Source organism: Neoarius graeffei, chromosome 12, assembly GCF_027579695.1.
Source record: "Neoarius graeffei isolate fNeoGra1 chromosome 12, fNeoGra1.pri, whole genome shotgun sequence".
NCBI classification, from domain to species: domain Eukaryota; kingdom Metazoa; phylum Chordata; class Actinopteri; order Siluriformes; family Ariidae; genus Neoarius; species Neoarius graeffei.
Window position 1 is genome coordinate 53008423 of NC_083580.1, and position 22012 is coordinate 53030434.

The 22012-nt window shown below is 41.7% G+C and overlaps 1 protein-coding gene across 3 annotated transcripts in view; it reads right to left on the bottom strand.

Annotated features, from left to right (window-relative positions):
- Positions 1 to 22012, bottom strand: part of specc1lb (sperm antigen with calponin homology and coiled-coil domains 1-like b) — a 106232-nt gene that overhangs the window by 82453 nt on the left and 1767 nt on the right. Inside the window, exon 1 of one of the 3 annotated variants that reach the window (XM_060936004.1) lies at positions 11157 to 11238. The exons of the other annotated variants lie outside the window; for them this stretch is intronic. The gene's annotated coding sequence lies outside the window, so the exon portion shown is untranslated. Of the gene's footprint in view, positions 1 to 11156; positions 11239 to 22012 lie in introns of those variants that run through there. 3 annotated transcript variants of the gene reach the window in all.

Sequence of the window (22012 nt, forward strand, 5' to 3'; positions counted from 1 at the left end):
TTCTTCCTGAACCGGTCCCGTTGTTACAGTTCACTGCACAACAATAAGGCATGGTTTTTCTTTGGAAATTCCTGAACTCACGTCTGCATTCAAGCTGAACGGCAATGTAAGTAAACGGAAGTGGACTCAACCCAAGCGGTTTGTTTGGCTTAATTGACATCACGCGCCGAGTGGTCACAAAAATAGCCGAACAGAAATTCGCCGCGATCTGCGCTAACTTATTTTAATTATTACTTATTAACAATACTTCTTGGGACCAGAAGAAAATTACAGAGGGTTTGTTTTAACATATAAAAGTTTCAAATGTGCATAAAATTAAAACCATTGCCTATGAGCTTTAAGCTTAGCATTCGCCCTGGCAATTGCATCTATGGCTGTGTCCTCTCCAGATAGAGACTGATCAAGAGTGGCACCTAGGTATTTCACCTTAGTTTGGCATTTCAAAGTATTTCCAGCACATTACACCTGAATGGAATTTTGTTTTCTTACTTTATGTTTGGAGCCAAATAGAGTTGTTTCAGATTTCAAACATGAAGGGAAAGCTTGATGTCAATCAGCCATTCTCTGATCGATTCAAGCTCTGAGAACAGAATCTGCTCTATATCCTTGGTATTCACGCTCGACGCTATGAGGGCGGTATCATTTGCATATAGGACCGTTTTGCAGCAAACAGTTGTTTGAATGTCGTTCATGTATATAATGCCCAGGTCAGACGGCAGAAAGGCACATGCTGCAACATTTCAGTTGCCACCCAACCGATCGCAGGTGGATGCAGGCGTTTTGCATCCAATCCTTCATTGTAGTCAGACGTATTGCAAGACGCAGAGGTTTTAAGATTTTGTTATCGCAGGTAGACGCAAGTAGTTGAAAACTAGTTGCAGCCTGCTGTCTGACCTGGACATGAGGAAAAGCAATGGACCGAGAACTGATCCTTGTGGTACTCCACATTCAATGAATAAAGGATTTGAGATTGTTCCACTAATCTCAACTGACTGTTTTCGCTTTGTCGAATAGGACTGAAACCAGGCTATGGCTGATTCATGACCTCCTAATCCTGATCAGCGACCGATCATTGAAAACAACCGAGGTGATGAATGAATGATCATTGGAAACCCACTCTCCCAACTTGTATAAACAAGCAGCTGTGATGTGAACGACACCTTCGAAGGTCGCAAGCTTTGTCACTTATTCTTTAAAAGTCATTAATATGATCCAAAACGTCACAGAAATCAAACAATAGTCAGTCACTCAGTTGGAAAAACATCAAAACGTACTGGGAGAAATGAGCAGTGACCTATCGAAGCTCAAAACAATGCTGATTACTGACTGAGCAGACACAACGATAACAGAATCTTCTGTTTGAAAGAAGCTGATTGGACATTACATTTTTGCTTTGGTTTGAATTTATATAGTAAACTTGTTTTTTGTAGTGTTAAATCAGTCAAACAATTTTAAAAATGAAATAAAAACAATCAATAGGCAAATCAGGTGAAAATTAAAATTCAATCCAAATTGCTTGAAACTGCTCTCATTGAGTTCAGAATTGAACGCTGAACAACAAACTTTTCACAGAATTAAAAACGTTTATCCGTTCTTGAGAGATTACAAGTCAAAGATTGAAGAAATGGCTTAATTTTTAGAAAACCGCTATATTACGCGTTACGATAACGTGGTCCAAAATGGGCCTCATTAACGAATTAGATCAAAAGTTTTTTCTTAATAACTTAATTTTTCCAAGATATTTACATGGAAATTGGCAAGCACACAGATGGCTGTGGACTGAATAGAAAGTTTGAAAAATTAGTAAAAATGTATGCAAATTAGTATTTAATTAATATGAATTATGCTAATTCGGTCAAAACGTTAAACCGGTACACTCAATTAAAAAAAAGATCATTTCTAATTCACTCTTTGTGCTCTGTATTTCTCAAAAGTAGGGCCTACTAGTGTTTATATTAAAGAATATAAATGATAATATTCACAGCTTTCAAGGCTAACTCAGGGTTCTCCACTTTTCAAAAATAAAAGGTGGTGGCGGGGGTTTAGGAGCCGCCTAGGGCCCCAACGGGGTCCAGGGGCGGAGCCCTGGTGGGGGTCCAGGGGAACAAAGTCCCCCTGAAGCTGATGGACTTTGGACTTTTTTGACAGTGAAACTGGCCAATAAATGGATAGGAAACGCTAAATCATTGTCAAAATCATTTTACAAAAAATGAACACTCTTAGGCCCAATCCCAATTTCTACCCCTTCCCCTCCGCCTTCCCCTCCGCCTTCCCCTTGGCCCTTCCCCTTGAAACTGAGCTACAAGGGATAGGGCTTGAAATTCAACCCTTACGTATTGGGATAGCCCTTCAACGATCGCATACGTCATCGCGTACCTCCGTCAGCGTTTACATTAGCAAAACGCGACGCGTCATTGGCTGCGACCAGCCGCTACAGTCAGAGCCAGAAATCTCTGCTGGCAGGGTGTGATTTGTTAACTAACACCACTGAATGGGATATCTTTGGCGCTTCGTGCACCACATCCGACAGAATGAGGTGTCAGAACACTCATGTAAACAATAAAAGTGAGAATAACAGAACAAAACGTACGCAGTAAAGCAACCGAAAACAATACTCACTCCCAAAGCTTTTTAGCAGCAGCTTGGATTTCAGAAATCGCTGCTCATTCTCAGCTCGAAAGCGAATCAAGCGGCGTGTTTCCTCTGGATAACAACTTAAAACACGTAAATAATGGAGAAAATACATTTATGACAATCTTTGGCCCGGGAACCGCCATCTTTCTGAAATCCGCATGAAATCTCGCTGAAATCCGCATGGCATTGTGGGAAATCACTCAAACCCCTTCGTTCGGAGTCTGCTCCAGGAAAATCTCCGTTTGGATGGGTACAGAAGCCCTACGCCTTCCCCTACCCCTCCGTGTTAACTGGGATTGGGATACCCCTACCCCTTCACGTGAACGCGCAAAATGGAGGGGAAGGGCCAAGGGGTTGGTCCAAGGGGTGAAATGGGATTCGGCCTTACTGTACATATCTTTATTGTGAATGTGAGACCTATTTGACATTTCAGTGGAGACTGATGCGCCTGTTGTGCATCCCTGAAATTATTATATTTTTTTCTGTGTGAAAAATAAATGAACTTCCATGCATAAACAAAATACCCAATTACAATAAATGCATACATTTTTTTTACTATACACAATGTTAATTGGGTGAAACCACTACAATCCATGCACGAGCTGGTGCGCGTGCCCGTGACTGGCACTACAAAGCCACCCCGGCCTCCGTAGTTCGGGTCCTTTGACCCAGGAATCCGAAAGTCCTGCAGTAAACAACCACAGTGAAGCAACGGGAAAATGCAGCTCTCGCCTACACAATAACAGATACGTAAAATAAAAGACCTGAACTTAACCATGTGTGTGTGTGTGTGTCTGTGTCGTTATATGATTACTGTAACTGTGTATGGTCAGAAAAGACGATAGATAAGCGTAACTGTTGCACAATAACGCTACAAGAAACTTGAGTGTGCACCCGAAAAGTTATTTAGCTGCTGGCTAGCTGCAGCTTGTAGCTTCCAACGTTACTATGTGTCAGTATAGTGTAACGTAGTGCGGTGTAATGTACCGTAACACAGGGATAGACCTCAATCTGCAGAGCTCTGTGTCACAATCTGTATGCAGCCGGCCGGATGGTTTTCTATTGCAATCGCGTGGCCACTTCAGGTAGCCCCATATGTATTCGTTTAATGGTCTTCTGCGTGTTAAGTAGTTACAAAATTATAATAAATTGAATACAATTTATTTGGTGTATACTGATGAAGTTACGTATTTATTTATTTTTGGCCAAGGGAAGGGTGGCGGGCCAGAATTATAACGTGGCGGTGTGCCACTTTAAAAGCGCCCGTGGAGAACACTGCTACCCTCAAAGAAACTGAGATCCACATCCAATTAACAATTCCAATTAATTAAACTGAAATCAACACTCACGTTTCTGACTTCTGGTTTTTCAAAATCTCATTCTGACCACTAAGATCTCAATATTTTTCATCAAAAACAACTACAGTTATATTCTAAAATATTCATTCATTCACATGAAGCAGTTTGATTTGAAAAAATAAGTAGGTAAAGCTATGAAAACTCACCCTAAAGTCTCCCATGAAGCATAACATCAAAACTAGCTGATGGAAATTTTTGCTGAATACTTCATCAGAAACAGTGAGAGCAAGAGAACATCCCTATTAAAGTTCTGATTGATATTCACAAGTAATCCAGTTGGAAACCGATCAGAAAAGAGAGAGCGAGCCTGATCACTTTCTTGTGACTCAAAAAGCACCGGCAGTTTCCTGACGTTCCGTCAGCAGAGAGTGGACTTTGTTCAACCTGCCGTTACTCCCAAAGTACTGAAAAGATCGTAATGAGATGAATTTCTTTAGAAAGCAAAAATAAGCTTTTTAATGACAGTATTCACGATAAAAAAAATATTCAAGAGTTAAGCAAATGACAGATTTGGAAACTTAGATGAGCGCCTGCATGCATAATTTTTACAGCACGGCCAGTGAGCGTCTAATATGCCCAACAACTTTTTTTTTAAACATTATTTTAATGCAGCACTACTGCTTTGTGGATCGTTTTTGACAAATCTGTTTAGCATCTACCTTAGAAATGTCTCGATCACAATATGACATTTTTACATATTTACACACCCAGATCAGTGACTAAAACGTGAGCTATACAGTCATTTTGAGTTGCTGAGCTCCAGAAATGCATTTTAAAGTCCCCATTAAATGTCTTAAGAGCAGTGAGTTGATTCCATATGTTGAGATAATTCAGTTAAAAACAGGAAGTCAGAGTGACGGTATGCTGAAGTGCTTGATGGGCCAAGTAGCTGAATCTAAATAAAACTGCCAGTAGTTTTTCTTTGGCACACAAAGAAGAATTTAACAAGAGCCTTTTCTCAGCTGTGGAGGATCTCTCACCATCGCCTTCACCCACATCTGTCCACTTTAACCAGGACGATCTTCTATGCTGCTTTTACATTAGCAGCAGGATCAAGTTGCGCCCTCTTTCCTTCGTGTTTACACGCCAGTGTTGTAGTCGAGTCACTAAACGTCGAGTCTGAGTCCAGTTCCCAGTGTTCAAGTCAAGCCTCATCTCATATCATCTCTAGCCGCTTTATCCTGTTCTACAGGGTCGCAGGCAAGCTGGAGCCTATCCCAGCTGACTACGGACGAAAGGCGGGGTACACCCTGGACAAGTCGCCAGGTCATCACAGGGCTGACACAGACACAGACAACCATTCACACTCACATTCACACCTACGGTCAATTTAGAGTCACCAGTTAACCTAACCTGCATGTCTTTGGACTGTGGGGGAAACCGGAGCACCCGGAGGAAACCCATGCCGACACAGGGAGAACATGCAAACTCCACACAGAAAGACCCTCGCCGGCCACGGGGCTCGAACCCGGACCTTCTTGCTGTGAGGCGACAGCGCTAACCACTACACCACCGTGCCGTCCCCCCCAAGTCAAGTCATGAAAGAAAATTTCAAGTCGAGTCCACTATTGATCCAAGTCAAGTCCGACACAAGCCCTGCTATCAACAGGGCAAATAACATGAGAGAGGGTTAACACTAGCGAGTTCATCGGTCAGCAAGCCCCGCTATCAACAGAGCAATGAACATAGCGTGTCACTTCCCTCTCTGGGTGGAGTCTTACCAAACGACAATTGAAGTTTGAGGTTGTCCCCGTCGTCTCCTCAATAGTTCTTCTACATATGGAACACATAGAAGTGCATTTTTTCCCACTGCACGAGAAGTCTGTATAAGCAAAGCGGACAATCCTAGGGACGTTCTCTCCAAGCATTTTAGCGCCATTAATGTTAGTTTGTTCCTAAACATGACTTATGAACAGGTAAATGTGCATTCTCTTGCAGGAAATTAGTATAAAAATTAATGTAGATATAAACATCTTATGCCGAATTATTATGGCATTTTACAAAAATCAGAGTCCTCGTCTCCAATTTACGAGTCCAAATGCAGTCAATTAATGCACGAGTCCGAGTCATCAGTGCTCAAATCCAAGTCAAGTCACAAGTCCTTAAAATTAGGGCATGAGTCGGACTCGAGTACTACAAGCCTGTTACACACTCACTCCACATCAATGGCAGACCAGAAGTTAGAGAGGTGAACACAAAAGTGCACATCAGTGATCAGAAGCAAAATGGCAGGTATGTTTACTTGTTATCGTCTTGACATATTTTGTAATTTTAAGCCTTTTAGCTTGTTCTTAACTTGCTTCATTGTCCTCTCCCTGCTTGTTTCTCGGTTTAAACACTCAGTGATTCTGCAGTAAAGCGGCTCATTGCGGCCCGATTTCTCTAAATCCAGCTGGGTATCTGCATCTCTCCACAACTGGATGAGGGTAAGAACCTCCTCTTTAGTCCAGCCATCACTGGGATTGGCTTGGGAAAACGTTTGACTTCATCATCTAAAAGCAAAGTTTGATAAGCAAAAGGACTCGTGAAGAACCGACTAGTGAATTTGCCATGAAGCGGTCTTGTCCGGATTATCGTGTTTAGATGGGCAGTTGCACCGGGGCAACTTGTTCCGGCATAAGTGCCCTGGTAAAAACAGCTCTAGTTGACAAGATATTGTACTATGGCACCTGACATGCCTGAGTGGGGGATCAAATTGTCTTACTTACTCTTACTGATAGTGAAGCCCAGACGCTACATAAAAACAGCAAAATGTTCTAGATCAGTCTAAGGTAGTAACACTCCAGCATTGAACAGCGCCAAGTTGGTAAAACGTTAGCCTGAAAAGTGCTCTTCACAAAATCATCAACTCAGACAAACTCCACTCTCTTCCAAATAAATATACCTCAATCATTTTTCTCAACCAATGGATGAAAAAAGGGGCGGCACGGTGGGGTAGTGGTTAGCGCTGTCGCCTCACAGCAAGAAGGTCCTGGGTTCGAGCCCCGTGGCCGACAAGGGCCTTTCTGTGCGGAGTTTGCATGCTCTACCCATGTCCGAGTGGGTTTCCCCCACAGTCCAAAGACATGCAGGTTAGGTTAACTGGTGACTCTAAATTGACCGTAGGTGTGAATGTGAGTGTGAATGGTTGTCTGTGTCTATGTGTCAGCCCTGTGATGACCTGGCGACTTGTCCAGGGTGTACCCCGCCTTTCGCCCGTAGTCAGCTGGGATAGGCTCCAGCTTGCCTGCGACCCTGTAGAACAGGATAAGCAGCTACAGATGATGGATGGATGGATGGATGGATGGAAAAAATGAATAGCATACAAGAAAGGTACAGAGACAAAAACTAACAAACTATGTTTGCTACTAACAAGCTGCTACTGTAAAGCAAGGCACACCCCCAGGGGTGGGACTTTTACACGGTCTAGAGCAGGGGTATTCAATTAAAAGTCACTGAGGTCCAGTTATTAAATTTTGTCCAAGTAGAAGGTCCGAACCGAAGTCCAGCTTGTGTCTTATAGCCTTCCCTTATGTCCACATTTTCATATGGTTTCAACAATATTTATTGTTCATTTCCAATGCAGGAAATGAACTGAGTGCACAACTATCTCTTTTACCATAAATAAAAGTAGTTCCAGGAAAATAAATTCAAAGCCTTTATTTCAGATTAAAGAAAACAGAAACTTCAGAATAAAATAAATTAAAAAAAAAAAAAAAAGCGCAAACAGAGTGGAATAACAACTTTTTCTCTTAAATTAAAGAGGTCCCAACCTGAAGAATTGAAGGCCTACACTTCAAGTAAAAAAGGCAACTCAGAAAACATTAACTAAAAAGTGTAAACAGAGCATTGACTTAACATTTTCTCTTCTTTGTTCTTAAAATAAGGAGGTCCCAGCCTAAAAAAAATTGAGGGCCTACTTTTCAAGAAAAAAAAAGTCCACATCTTCAGAAAACAAGTGGCTTTTTTTTTGGGGGGGGGGGGGGGGGGAATGCAAACAGAACATTTTTCTTTTAACTTTTCTCTTTTAATTCTTCTTTTACTCTTCTTAATGAGAAAAACGGGCATGTGGCTGACCTGCCAGTAATTTAAATCTTGGTTGGAGTGCCATTCTCATGCAGATATGTAGGTGTTCATTGTTGAGCCTAGAATGGTACTTGGGCCAAGTTTACATTAGACCGTATCTGTCTCGTTTTCTTCGCGGATGCACTGTCCGTTTACATTAAACTGCCTGGAAACGCCGGGAAACGGGAATCCGCCAGGGTCCACGTATTCAATCCAGATCGTGTCTGGTCCGGTGCTGTGTAAACATTGAGAATACGCGGATACGCTGTGCTGAGCTCTAGCTGGCATCGTCATTGGACAACGTCACTGTGACATCCACCTTCCTGATTCGCTGGCGTTGGTCATGTGACGCGACTGCTGAAAAACGGCGCGGACTTCCGCCTTGTATCACCTTTCATTAAAGAGTATAAAAGTATGAAAATACTGCAAATACTGATGCAAATACTGCCCATTGTGTAGTTATGATTGTCTTTAGGCTTGCCATCCTTCCACTTGCAAGTGGTAAGTGATATGCGCTGGGATCACACACACAGCGGCTCAGTCCCGAATCGTGGCTTGTGCACTTCACTCGCGTGCTCTGTGAGCTGCGCAGGGCCGGAGTGCGCACCCTCCAGAGGGCACTCGCTGTTCAGGGCGGAGTGATTTGGAGCGCAGGATGCCTGCGGAGCCGAGCGTATCCGTGTATTGGCGTTGCTGTGTGCACGCAAATCGTGTATTGGTGTTGCTGTGTGCATGCTAATCGTTTTAAAAACGTTAATCTGATGATCCGCTGATACGGTCTAATGTAAACCCCACCTTGGTCTTGACAGTCAGTGCATTTACATGCACATCCAAATCGAGCTACTGCTGGTAATCGAGCTAAGGGTCCCAGCAGGGGTGCCAGAGAAATCCAATCCTACATGCACACAAGGAAATCGAGCTATTGTGTGAGGTACATTGTGCACCCGAGCCACAGGTGGCGCTACACGCCCCATCGTGTTGGTACACTTCCGGTCGTCGTCATGAAGAAGAGGAGTGATTTCCACTTTACATTCACACCACATGTCATTGCCACCTGTTGGCTACAAACTGTCCTGCGCAGACCACTGTTTTGTAAGACAACTTATTTTGCACAATTGTATATTTTTCTAAAGTCCATTTTTTGCTTACAATTTAACTTATGTCTTAATAAACACACAAAAAGTTCAATTGTTTTTTTGTCTCCTTGTTCCTCCTGACCTCTTCTGCTGCTCGCTACTACTACTGTTTTAATGCCGACCGAGGCTGTTGTGTTTCCCACTTGTGGTCTCTTCACTCGTCACTTCCGGAAGGGAAGTAAGTAGCTCGACTACGTAGCTCGATAGGGGTTACATGCACTAAGTAGCTCGGCTACAATCGCATAATCTAGGTCGCGTAGCTCGATTACGAGAAATCCAGTTCGGTTCGATTTCAGCCGAGCTAAGGTGTATCCATGGCATTTAGAACTTCGATTTCAGTCGAGCAACGGCAGAAATTCGATTTTCTCTATGTGCATGTAAACGCACCGAGTGTTCATAGTGGAAAAAGCTGACTCACAGCTGTAAGTTGATCCAAACATAGTCAAGGTGTGCAGTGCTACTTTGATTAGACCAGGGAACACACTCCAATGTGTTTATGTTGCCCCAAAATCCACGCTACTTTTAAGGAACATTCGTTTGCACGTTGCTGGGCGGTAAGTGTATGTGTGATGAGTCGGGTAGACCTGTCATACTGTGCTTGCAGTTGGGTTATTTTGCATGCCCTCAGCTCGGACTTCAGGGGATAACTTTGCTCAAAAGAGCTGTGCTTTGTTTCGTAGTGGCGCTTCACGTTGCCGCTTTTAATTAATGCCACGTTTTCGGAGCATATGAGGCACACTGGTTTTGAACTGCTCGCCGGAAGAATGAACATATATTTCTCCGTCCATTCGTCTTTAAAACAACGATTTTCCTTGTCTACTTTCCGCCGCCTTTTGGAGCAAGCCATGTTGTCTCGGTCGGTTGTCTCTGAACTTAACTCTCTTCCTCTCTGCTTATTGCTCTGCTGTGGTGCGCTGGGTAAACTAACGATTTTATTGGCTCAACTGAGTGAAGCTATTGTCGTATTAACTGGAGTAGCAGCGCCCACTGTCAATAGCCACGACCGTCCAAAATAATGCTTCATGAAAATTACTTAATCTCATGAATTTTCCATTGGTCACGGGTCCGGAGAGAACCATCACTGGGTCCGGATCTGGACCGAGGTCCGCCATTTGGTGATGCCTGCTCTAGAGCATTTAATTGGACAAACACAAGACTAGTACGGGATGAATCATTGCAAAAACATTAAATCATATTCCCAGAAGAAGTGACTTCTATAAAATGAAAACAAGAATACATCCAAAGGGATTTTTGTGGATGTTTTCCGAGATCTATACCGCCAGACTATTATCCATAAAACTAAAAGACGGGAGCAAAAAGCACTTACTGTAGGACACTCCTTCCACATTTTATTTGGGGCAGATTCTACCATAACAGAGGCCAGTTAAGTCCCAGCTCCTTAAATTGCTGAATTGATTATTTTGATCATTAAGTTTTTCTAGTAGCATTTGGGGTCTTGGACATTCACAGTAAATTTTAGGACAGTAGTCCTGGTAACTAATTAATAAAAGCCTGACATGACAGACATGCTAAATGACAATAGAAACACATCGGTTTCTATCATCAAAACCTGACAGACAAATTAACGTCTACCATCATATTCTGACAGGCACTCTAGAGGACAATAGCAACAAAACTGTTTCTTACATTATTAATCTGACAAATTTAGTAATAATATTAAATACCTCATCACTAGAACCAAATAAAATAAAATATTGAAATAAAAAAGATAAATTTTATTTTCAAAATTGAAATATCAACAATAATTGTCAGAACAGTGACGATAGACACAACTGTGTCACTTTCGCGGGGAAATAACACATTGAAATGGCCTGTCGGCTGAAAGGGTCACAAGTGGCTCTGATTTATCTCAACTTACGATAGTTTTCCTCCAGAAAATTTTAAACATGAATGCACAAATATATTCTCAATGTTTCTATCGTCAAAAATTTCTATCGTCAGGATAGCTGACAGAAAATCTTACCGTGATTTATTTGATGAAATCTAGCTGTCAGAACTCCAAGTCTTGCCCGGAAGTAAATGTCTGCTGTCACAAAAATCATGCGCAGTAGAATTTCCTCTTTGCGTCAGTCAACATGTGCGTGGTGAGGGTTTGAATTTTGCTATCGTCAGGTGCATTTGACTGACAGACTGACGATAGCATTTTTTTAAAATAACTGTGGGCTTCTCTCGTGAACGAAATAGTTTTTTCGCCGTTAATCTATTTCAACTCTATCTGTTGACACCCAAAAGTTATAAAGCCTGCTTCCACACGATAACTACCAAAGATCCATAATGGCTGAGTCTATCGTCAGGTCATCTGACAGAAATTCACTGACAATAGCAACAGGGATAATGAAAGGGATTTTTAAAATGGGAGTTATGTCTGTCAGATATGTCAAAGAAATAGAACTTTATTTTTTAAAAATCTTTTATTGATATACTCAGTGTATTTTTAAATGACGTGCTGTTTTAGAAGACCAAATACCATATTTTCAATCTTGAAAATATTACCTCACTGAAAAAAGGACAAGAAAAATTTCTTATTTTGTGGGCAAGTGGTTAATGGATCCAGTTACGGTAGAATCTGCCTTAAAAATCAGCACCCATTTTGCAAACCAACATTTTGAAGAGCTGATCACTGCAGATTATGGCGCAGTCTAAATACCCACATGCTTTACACTTGCCTGCATGAGAGAGAGAGAAAAAAAAAAAAAAAACCACCGTCAGCAACCATACCTTGTTTGAAGGCCAATTAAAGTTTCGAAAACAACAACAACAACAACAACATGATAATTACAAGACTGTATTCTTCAGAGGTGTGGAGGCAAGAAGAAAATAGGGCTGGAGCGCGTTTTAAATCTGAAACGGTGACTCCACCTCTGTAAATAAACATCATTAAGTGGTGCCAGCTCAGCAGGCCTGACGCTCGGCATGCTGAGATTTTTCCCAGAACTCTGCCAGATAATAACAGTGAGTGGAAATCATAACATAGCTGAAATTCTGAGACGGGAACAAGAGAGTGTCGAGGGAAGGGGTGGGGGAGAAGGGGTGAAGGAGGAGGAGGAGGAGGTGGTGGTGAGGGGAGCTTAAACCATGTCGACATGCACGTGCTTGCTACAGCCCACAACAAACCACAGCGTCTCCGAATCCCTACGATCATTTACAGATGGCTATCAGACGCAGACTCAGATTTCTGTTCAACATGCAGAAACTCAACATTAAAATGCTAATATGATCGTTTAGACAAAACTGAAAGGCCTGCAATGTCCCTTTATCCCAAAGGCAGTGAACCAGTAGAGAATGTTCAAAGTGTCAAGTTCGTTCTTTAATTTTGACTGGTAGCTAAAAAGTAATACAGTGTCTTGCAAAAGTATTCATCCACCTTGGTGTTTGTCCTGTTTTGTCGCATTATAAGCTGGAATTAAAATGGATTTTTGGAGGGTTAGCACCATTTGATTTACACAACATGCCTACCACTTTAAAGGTGCACATTGTTGTTTTATTGCAACACAAACAATAATTAAGATGAAAAAAACAGAAATCTGGAGTGTGCATAAGTATTCACCCCCTTTCGTATGAACCCCTAAATAAGAGCTGGTCCGACCAATTCACTTCATAAGTCACATAATTAGTTGATTAAGATCCACCTGTGTGCAATCAAAGTGTCACATGATCCGTCACATGATGTCTGTATAAATCAACCTGTTCTGGAAGGACCCTGACTCTGCTACACTACTAAACAAGCAACATGAAAACCAAGGAGCCTCCAAACAGGTCAGAGACAAAGTTGTGGAGAAGTATAGATCAGGGTTGGGTTATAAAAAATATCCCAAACTTTGAATATCCCAGGGAGCACCATTAAATCCATTATAGCAAAATGGAAAGAATATGGCACCACTACAAACCTGACAAGAGAAGGCCGCCCACCAAAACTCACAGACCGGGCAAGGAGGGCATTAATCAAAGATGCAACAAAGACACCAAAGATAACACTGAAGGAGCTGCAAAGATCCACAGCGGAGATGGTAGTATCTGTCCATAGGACCACTTTAAGCCATACACTCCGCAGAGCAGGGCTTTATGGAAGAGTGGTCAGAAAAAAAGTCACTGCTTAAGAACACACATTTGGAGTTTGCCCAACAGCATGTGGCAGATTCCCCAAACACATGGAAGAAGATTCTCTGGGCAAATGAGACTAAAATTGATCTTTTTGGCCATCATGGGAAATGCCATGTGTGGCACAAACCCAACACCCTGAGAGCATTATTCTTATAGTGAAGCATGGTGGTGGCAACATTATGTTGTGTGGATATTTTTCATCTGCAGGGACAGGAAAGCTGGTCAGGATTGAAGGAAAGATGGATGGCACTAAATACAGGGCAATTCTAGAGGAAAACTTGAGTCAGCCAGACGTTTGAGACTGGGACGAGGGTTCACGTTCCAGCAGGACAATGACCCTAAACATACTGCTAAAGCTACACTGGAGTGGTTTAAAGGGAAGCATTTAAATGTCTTGGAATGGCCTAGTCAAAGCCCAGACCTCAAACCAATTGAGAATCTGTGGCATAACTTGAAGATTGCTGTACACTGACGCAACCCATCTAACTTGAAGGAGTTGGAGCAGTTTTGCCTTGAGGAATGGGCAAAAATCCCAGTGGCTAGATGTGCTAAGCTAATACAGACATACCCCAAGAGACTTGCAGCTGTAATTGCAGCAAAAGGTGGCTCTACAAAGTACTGATTTTGGGGCAGTGAATACATATGCACACTCCAGATTTCTGGGTTTTTTTTCCCATCTTAATTATTGTGTCACAATAAAACAATTTTCACCTTTAAAGTTGTAGGCACGTTGTGTAGATCAAATGGCGCTAACCCCCGAAAATCCATTTTAATTCCAGCTTGTAATGCAGCAAAACAGGACAAACACCAAAGGGGATGAACACTCTTGCAAGACACTGTAGAAGCCTATAGCCTCCAGTTTAACATGGTGCACTAAGTATTTCCTGAGTCAGCTTTGCGAAGTGGTTCAGTGCCTCAAACAGACCTGCCGAAAAGGTTTCTGGCACTTTTATCTATAAACACAGACAAAAGCACAAGTCACAGAGCTGAAGTGAAGGAGACACATAGCACATCATGTACAGTTGCAGTCAGAAGTTGACATACATGGACATGAATGTCATGGCAGCATTGGGCTTTCGAGGATCTCTCTTAACTGTTCTATTCTGTGGTGGAATTATTGTACAACATGCATCTTTCATAGAAAAAAAAAAAGCAAGAGTTTGGTGCACAAGTTTCCATTTATTTTGGGTTTTCTGAATTCAATTAACACAGGGCCAACAATGGGAGCGTTCGCCGTGACGTCACGAAATGGTCACGTGATGCTTTGGTTGGCAAGAGGCTATTTACAAATGGCTGATCGGAGTTATCGGGTCATTAATTAATTATGGTAGTGTCGTGTTATCGGCTGCACATGCAGATTTGACAATGAGATGATCCCGAGAGCTTTTACCGTATTCCAAAAAAACCTGAAGCTCGCCGAAAGCTTTGGTTCGCAGCAATTAAGCGTGACAAGTGGGAACCTACTGACAACGACTGTGTTTGCTTTCGACGCTTTATATCTGGTAAGACACATGATTTTTTTTATTATTATTTTGTTTTGCAGTTTAATATTATGTTAGATAAAATTTCCTCATCAGAAATAATTTGTTGTGCCATGACGTTGCTTAGATATCAACCAAAAGATGAGTAAAAACACATGAGCAGCTGATTTGTATGCAGTACACGAGTACGATTTCTGTAAACGCACTTACGGCAAATTTATGTACTTTTTGCAGTATAAATATTTGACATTAGAAGACTGGTCGAACTTTTCATAATATGTATTTGAAGATAAATAGCATAGCCTGGATTTAAAACACTGCTTGTGTATTCTAAATGTAGAACTTGCTTAAGTTTAGTACTGTACTGTATATCTTTGGTGTGTGCGTGTGAAGCAACAACATTAACTTATGTTTCAAAGATTATATTGTGACTATTTAATCTTTGTCTTTTTATTATTAGGCACAAAAAGCAAATATAAATGAGTATTTCAATAAAACAACTGAATAAACACTTGTATGCATCAAGAGACTTGTAGGCTTTCATTGATTCTTTTGTGTATATTGAAGGCGTGTCAATCACATACAGGTAGATATCGCCGAAGGTCACGTCAGGTGCTTGGATTTGGGTCCCGTTTGTCCGTAACTGCGTAAAGATCAGGCAAAACTTTGGTGCCACTGTTGTACAGAAGCTTTGCTGCACATCTTTGCTTAGCACCAGTTGGCAACGAACTTGCATACTGCGATAAATCGCTACGAAAACTAGGTGATGCAACTTTGTCAGCTATTGTGAATGGTTCTTGCCAACCAATTTTATGTGCATGCGCAATATTACGTCATGCTCGAGTTTGGCGAACACTCCCATATACATACAGCACACCTAATATTCGTTTAAATGCCCCTTAGCAAGTTTCACCTTGGCCAAATGCTTTTGGTAGCCATCAACAAGCTTCTGGCAGAATTCTGGTTGGATTTTTGACCTCTCATCTTGGGAGAACTGGTGGAGTTCAATTAAATTTGTGCGTTTCCTGACAGACCAGAGTTTTAAGCACACACACATTTTTGATAGGGTTGAAGTCAGGACCTGTTTTATGCTTAATGTTAGCCTGCTTTATCCATTCCACAACCACCTTTGATGTGTATTTAAGGTTATTGTCCTGTTAGAACACCTAATTCCGTCCAAGCTTCTGATGGTTTGACATCATGCTGAAGAATTCTGAGGTAGTCCTCCTTCATTATTCCATGCACTTTGTACAATGGCAGCAAACCAGCCCCAGAGCATGACACGACCACCAACTTGCTTAACAGTTGGTCCAATGTTCCTCTATACCTCTGGTCATTGTGGCCAAACAACTCAATCTTTTTCACATCTGACCATAAAGCTTTCCTCCATAAGGCTTTTTCTTTGTCCATGTGGTCAGCTGCAAACTTTAGTTGAGCTTAAAAGGTGTCAGTTTTGGAGCAGAAGCTTCCTTCTTGGATGGCAGCCACTCAGTCCATGGTGATGTAAAACTCGCTTGACTGTAGATGGTATTCCAGCAGCTACCAGTTCACGACAGACCTGTGGCTTGGTGGTTCCTGAAGATCCAAAGCAATTTCCTCTCAGCTGAGGGTGACAGTTTGGGTCTTCTTCTCGCAAAGTGACTTGGCAAATTGGCTCCACCTCCCAATAACTTGCACTTGCATATAATTGTTTGGACTGATGATCTTGGAATCTGTAGTTGTTTAGAAATGGCTCCAAGAGACATTCCTGAGTGTAAATCGAACATCCTCTTCCTCAGATCTGCACTGAGCTCCTTGGACTCTCATTGTACTTTGTGTTGGTAATCACAAATCAGTGAGTGCTGTCAAACAAACCCTTTTTATGTTGTGCACAGAGACATTACCAGCTGAAGTCAATAATCATCACTAACAGGAAGTTAAAAGGCCTTGGCAAGTTAAGGTGGGGTTTACATTAGACCATATCAGCGGATCATCAGATTAACGTTTTTAAAACGATTAGTGTGCACACAGCAACACCAATACACGATTCACGTGCACACAGCAACACCAATACACGATTCACGTGCACACAGCAACACCAATACACAGATACGCTCGACTCCGCAGGCATCCTGCGCTCCAAATCACTCCGCCCTGAACAGCGAGTGCCCTCTGGAGGGTGCGCACTCTGGCCCTGCGCAGCTCACAGAGCGCGCGAGTTAAGTGCACAAGCAGTGTTTTCAGGACTGAGCCGCTGTGTGTGTGATCCCAGCGCATATCACTTACCACTTGCAAGTGGAAGGATGGCAAGCCTAAAGACAATCATAACTACACAATGGGCAGTATTTGCATCAGTATTTGCAGTATTTTCATACTTTTATACTCTTTAATGAAAGGTGATACAAGGCGGAAGTCCGCGCCGTTTTTCAGCAGTCGCGTCACATGACCAACGCCAGCGAATCAGGAAGGTGGATGTCACAGTGACGTTGTCCAATGACGACGCCAGCTAGAGCTCAGCACAGCGTATCCACGTATCTCAATGTTTACGCAGCACCGGACCAGACACGATCTGGATTGAATACGTGGACGCTGGCGGATTCCCGTTTCCCGGCGTTTCCAGCCGTTTTAATATAAACGGACAGTGCATCCGCGAAGAAAACGAGACAGATACGGTCTAATGTAAACTTGGCCTAAGACATTTTGGAACTTTCAGCAGCAGGGAATTAATAATCTAAGTGGGTGTATATACAGTATACTTTGACCCTGCATGTCAAATTTTGACCCTGTGTAAATTTCAGAAAACCCAAAATAAGTTAAAACTTGCGCAGCAAATTTTTTTCCCCATTAAGATGTATGTTGTACAATTTTTCTACCACAGAAAAATAGCAGTTCAAAGGAATCACTGAAAGTCCAATATTGCCATGAAATTTATGTCCATGTATGTAAAATTCTGACCACAACCGTATGTTTTATTCTCACTCAATGAAGACAATAGAGAAGATTCTTGTGCTTTGCTGTGACTCAAACCTTAACAGAGAACAGGACGGTTATCAAGGCCAGTAGTGCTGTTTACGTGTGTTTTAATAGCCAGGCTGCAGTCCTTCCTAACCACACACTGCTGTACTCCACCACTGAGCCAAAGGAATGAATGAAGTCCTTTGTACGTATGCCTTTTTGAAATCGACAGACATTTTTAAAAGCACTTGCACCATAAACGCAGAGCTGTGAGGTGATACGGAGAGATGATGGCAGGGAACACAATAAGCACTAACCTGTGTGATAGTCTGAATTTCATACTTTTCCAATTCCAAACTGTATTCATACCAACGCAATGCTGAATTCTGATGGGTCAAAAGGTGTCGATTCATTTTTAAAATCAACTACTTTTGAGGACACAGCTGTACATCACAGGTTTACATTATTGCACTCATTCTAATTCCTTATCGTTTCTATTATAACGACAGCTCATTACAGGGACTTGCACAGCGGACGTGCTTTGTAAATAAAATAGAAGTTTTCTCTCAGGAGAAGTTTAACGGTCATTGAAAGAGTCTCCAGTGTCAGAGCTTTAAAACGGTCAGAAGTTGCAAATTAAACGTTTCCCCAGACAAGAAAAAGTCTTCAGGACAGAGGAGTTTATGCTTTGCATAAAGTTTTTTCAGTAAGATGACAAACTGTTTCTTTGGCTTCAAGAGAGAAAAGAAAAAAAAAAAAGAGCCTGGTAAGGAAATGACTGTTTATAGCTGCTACAGCAATTTTCAAATGATTCATCACAACATTGAGTGTAATTAGAAAATGGATAAAAAGTTTGCCCTTTCATAAATAAAAGATTTAATCAAATTCAGGGTGCCAACAGAAACTGAGTTTTTCTTATACACTACCATTCAAAAGTTTGGGGTCACTTTGAAATGTCCTTATTTTGAAAGAAAAGCACTGTTCTTTTCAATGAAGATCACTTTAAACTAATCAGAAATGCACTCTATACATTGCTAATGTGGTAAATGACTATTCTAGCTGCAAATGTCTGGTTTTTGGTGCAATATCTCCATAGGTGTATAGAGGCCCATTTCCAGCAACTCTCACTCCAGTGTTCTAATGGTACAATGTGTTTGCTCATTGCCTCAGAAGGCTAATGGATGATTAGAAAACCCTTGTACAATCATGTTAGCACAGCTGAAAACAGTTGAGCTCTTTAGAGAAGCTATAAAACTGACCTTCCTTTGAGCAGATTGAGGTGGGGTTTACATTAGACCGTATCAGCGGATCATCAGATTAACGTTTTTAAAACGATTAGCGTGCACACAACAACGCCAATACACGATTCGCGTGCACACAGCAACGCCAATACACGGATACGCTCGGCTCCGCAGGCATCCTGCGCTCCAAATCACTCCGCCCTGAACAGCGAGTGCCCTCTGGAGGGTGCGCACTCCGGCCCTGCGCAGCTCACAGAGCGCGTGAGTGAAGCGCACGAGCAGTGATTCGGGACTGAGCCGCTGTGTGTGTGATCTCAGTGCATATCGGGCATGCGCGTCACTTACCACTTGCAAGTGGAAGGATGGCAAGCCTAAAGACAATCATAACTACACAATGGGCAGTATTTGCATCAGTATTTGCAGTATTTTCATACTTTTATACTCTTTAATGAAAGGTGATACAAGGCGGAAGTCCGCGCCGTTTTTCAGCAGTCGCGTCACATGACCAACGCCAGCGAATCAGGAAGGTGGATGTCACAGTGACGTTGTCCAATGACGACGCCAGCTAGAGCTCAGCACAGCGTATCCTCAATGTTTACACAGCACCGGACCAGACACGATCTAGATTGAATACGTGGACCCTGGCGGATTCCCGTTTCCCGGCGTTTTAATGTAAACGGACAGTGCATCCGCGAAGAAAACGAGACAGATATGGTCTAATGTAAACCTGGCCTGAGTTTCTGGAGCATCACATTTGTGGGGTCGATTAAATGCTCAAAATGGCCAGAAAAATGTCTTGACTATATTTTCTATTCATTTTACAACTTATGGTGGTAAATAAAAGTGTGACTTTTCATGGAAAACACAAAATTGTCTGGGTGACCCCAAACTTTTGAACGGTAGTGTAAATAAATAAATAAACAACTGCATCACACCACCCTGGATTTGATTATTTTCCTCTAATAGCGGTCGTGTTTTATTCCTTACACATATTAGCAGCTTAGAGTTTTTAAAACACTTGTAGAAATCGGTTATTTTGAGTTCACATGTTCAGACTCTGTGGTAATGCCTGTCAGCCTGCATAAAGCACCGTCCAGGCCTGTAATAAATTTATTCCAGACAACTGCAAATCATCAAATCTTTGGCTCCAATGGGAACTTGAAAGTCTCTTTAAAGCACAAAGGAGATTAAGATGAAAGACTCACTGCTGCTTTTTACCATCCAGACGTTAAACTGAAGTGAACTGGAATGTCATGAACAGAAAGAAGAAGAAAAAAATCCAATCATACTCCATTAAAGACGACAGGGACCCGAGACGTTTCTTCAAGTTAAAAGGAGTGTTTTTATTAATCAACTTATGGATTCAACTTTATATTTAATAGAAAAAAGTCAACTTTCACAGTTTTTAGGACTGACTAAATAAGCTTTAAAACCCATTAGTATGGACCAGGACTTGGGGGGGGGGTTATGTTATGAAATAATGAACTGTTTAAATATTAAAATCTATATCTATTTTACACCAATTGTTCAATTCTGTTCATTTTTCAAATATTAACATTAAGTTTTTCCATTGTGGTTCATTTTGCTGGCACCCGAGTTGCAAAATTAAATATGGTACAGTGGTGCTTGAAAGTTTGGGAACCCTTTAGAATTTTCTATATTTCTGCATAAATATGACCTAAAACAACATCAGATTTTCACACAAGTCCTAAAAGTAGATAAAGAGAACCCAGTTAAACAAATGAGAAAAATATTATACTTGGTCATTTATTTATTGAGGAAAATGATCCAATATTACATATCTGCGAGTGGCAAAAGTATGTGAACCTCTAGGATTAGCAGTTAATTTGAAGGTGAAATTAGAGTCAAGTGTTTTCAATCAATGGGATGACAATCAGGTGTGAGTGGGCACCCTGTTTTATTTAAAGAACAGGGATCTATCAAAGTCTGATCTTCACAACACATGTTTGTGGAAGTGTATCATGGCACGAACAAAGGAGATTTCTGAGAACCTCAGAAAAAATGTTATTGATGCTCATCAGGCTGGAAAAGGTTACAAAACCATCTCTAAAGAGTTTGGACTCCACCAATCCGCAGTCAGACAGATTGTGTACAAATGGAGGAAATTCAAGACCATTGTTACCCTCCCCAGGAGTGGTCGACCAACAAAGATCACTCCAAGAGCAAGGCGTGTAATAGTCGCCGAGGTCACAAAGGACCCCAGGGTAACTTCTAAGCAACTGAAGGCCTCTCTCACATTGGCTAATGTTAATGTTCATGAGTCCACCATCAGGAGAACACTGAACAACAATGGTGTGCATGGCAGGGTTGAAAGGAGAAAGCCACCGCTCTCCAAAAATAACATTGCTGCTCATCTGCAGTTTGCTAAAGATCATGTGGACAAATCAGAAGGCTATTGGAAAAATGTTTTGTGGACGGATGAGACCAAAATAGAACTTCTTGGTTTAAATGAGAAGTGTTATGTTTGGAGAAAGGAAAACACTGCATTCCAACATAAGAACCTTATCCCATCTGTGAAACATGGTGGTGGTAGTATCATGGTTTGGGCCTGTTTTGCTGCATCTGGGCCAGGACGGCTTGCCATCATTGATGGAACAATGAATTCTGAATTATACCAGCGAATTCTAAAGGAAAACGTCAGGACATCTGTCCATGAACTGAATATCAAGAGAAGGTGGGTCATGTGTCAAGACAACGACCCTAAGCACACAAGTCATTCTACCAAAGAATAGTTAAAGAAGAATAAAGTTAATGTTTTGGAATGGCCAAGTCAAAGTCCTGACCTTAATCCAATCGAAATGTTGTGGAAGGACCTGAAGCGAACAGTTCATGTGAGGAAACCCACCAACATCCCAGAGTTGAAGCTGTTCTGTACGGAGTAATGGGCTAAAATTCCTCCAAGCCGGTGTGCAGGACTGATCAACAGTTACCGGAAACGTTTAGTTGCAGTTATTGCTGCACAAGGGGGTCACACCAGATACTGAAAGCAAAGGTTCACACTCACATATGTGTAATATTGGATCATTTTCCTCAATAAATAA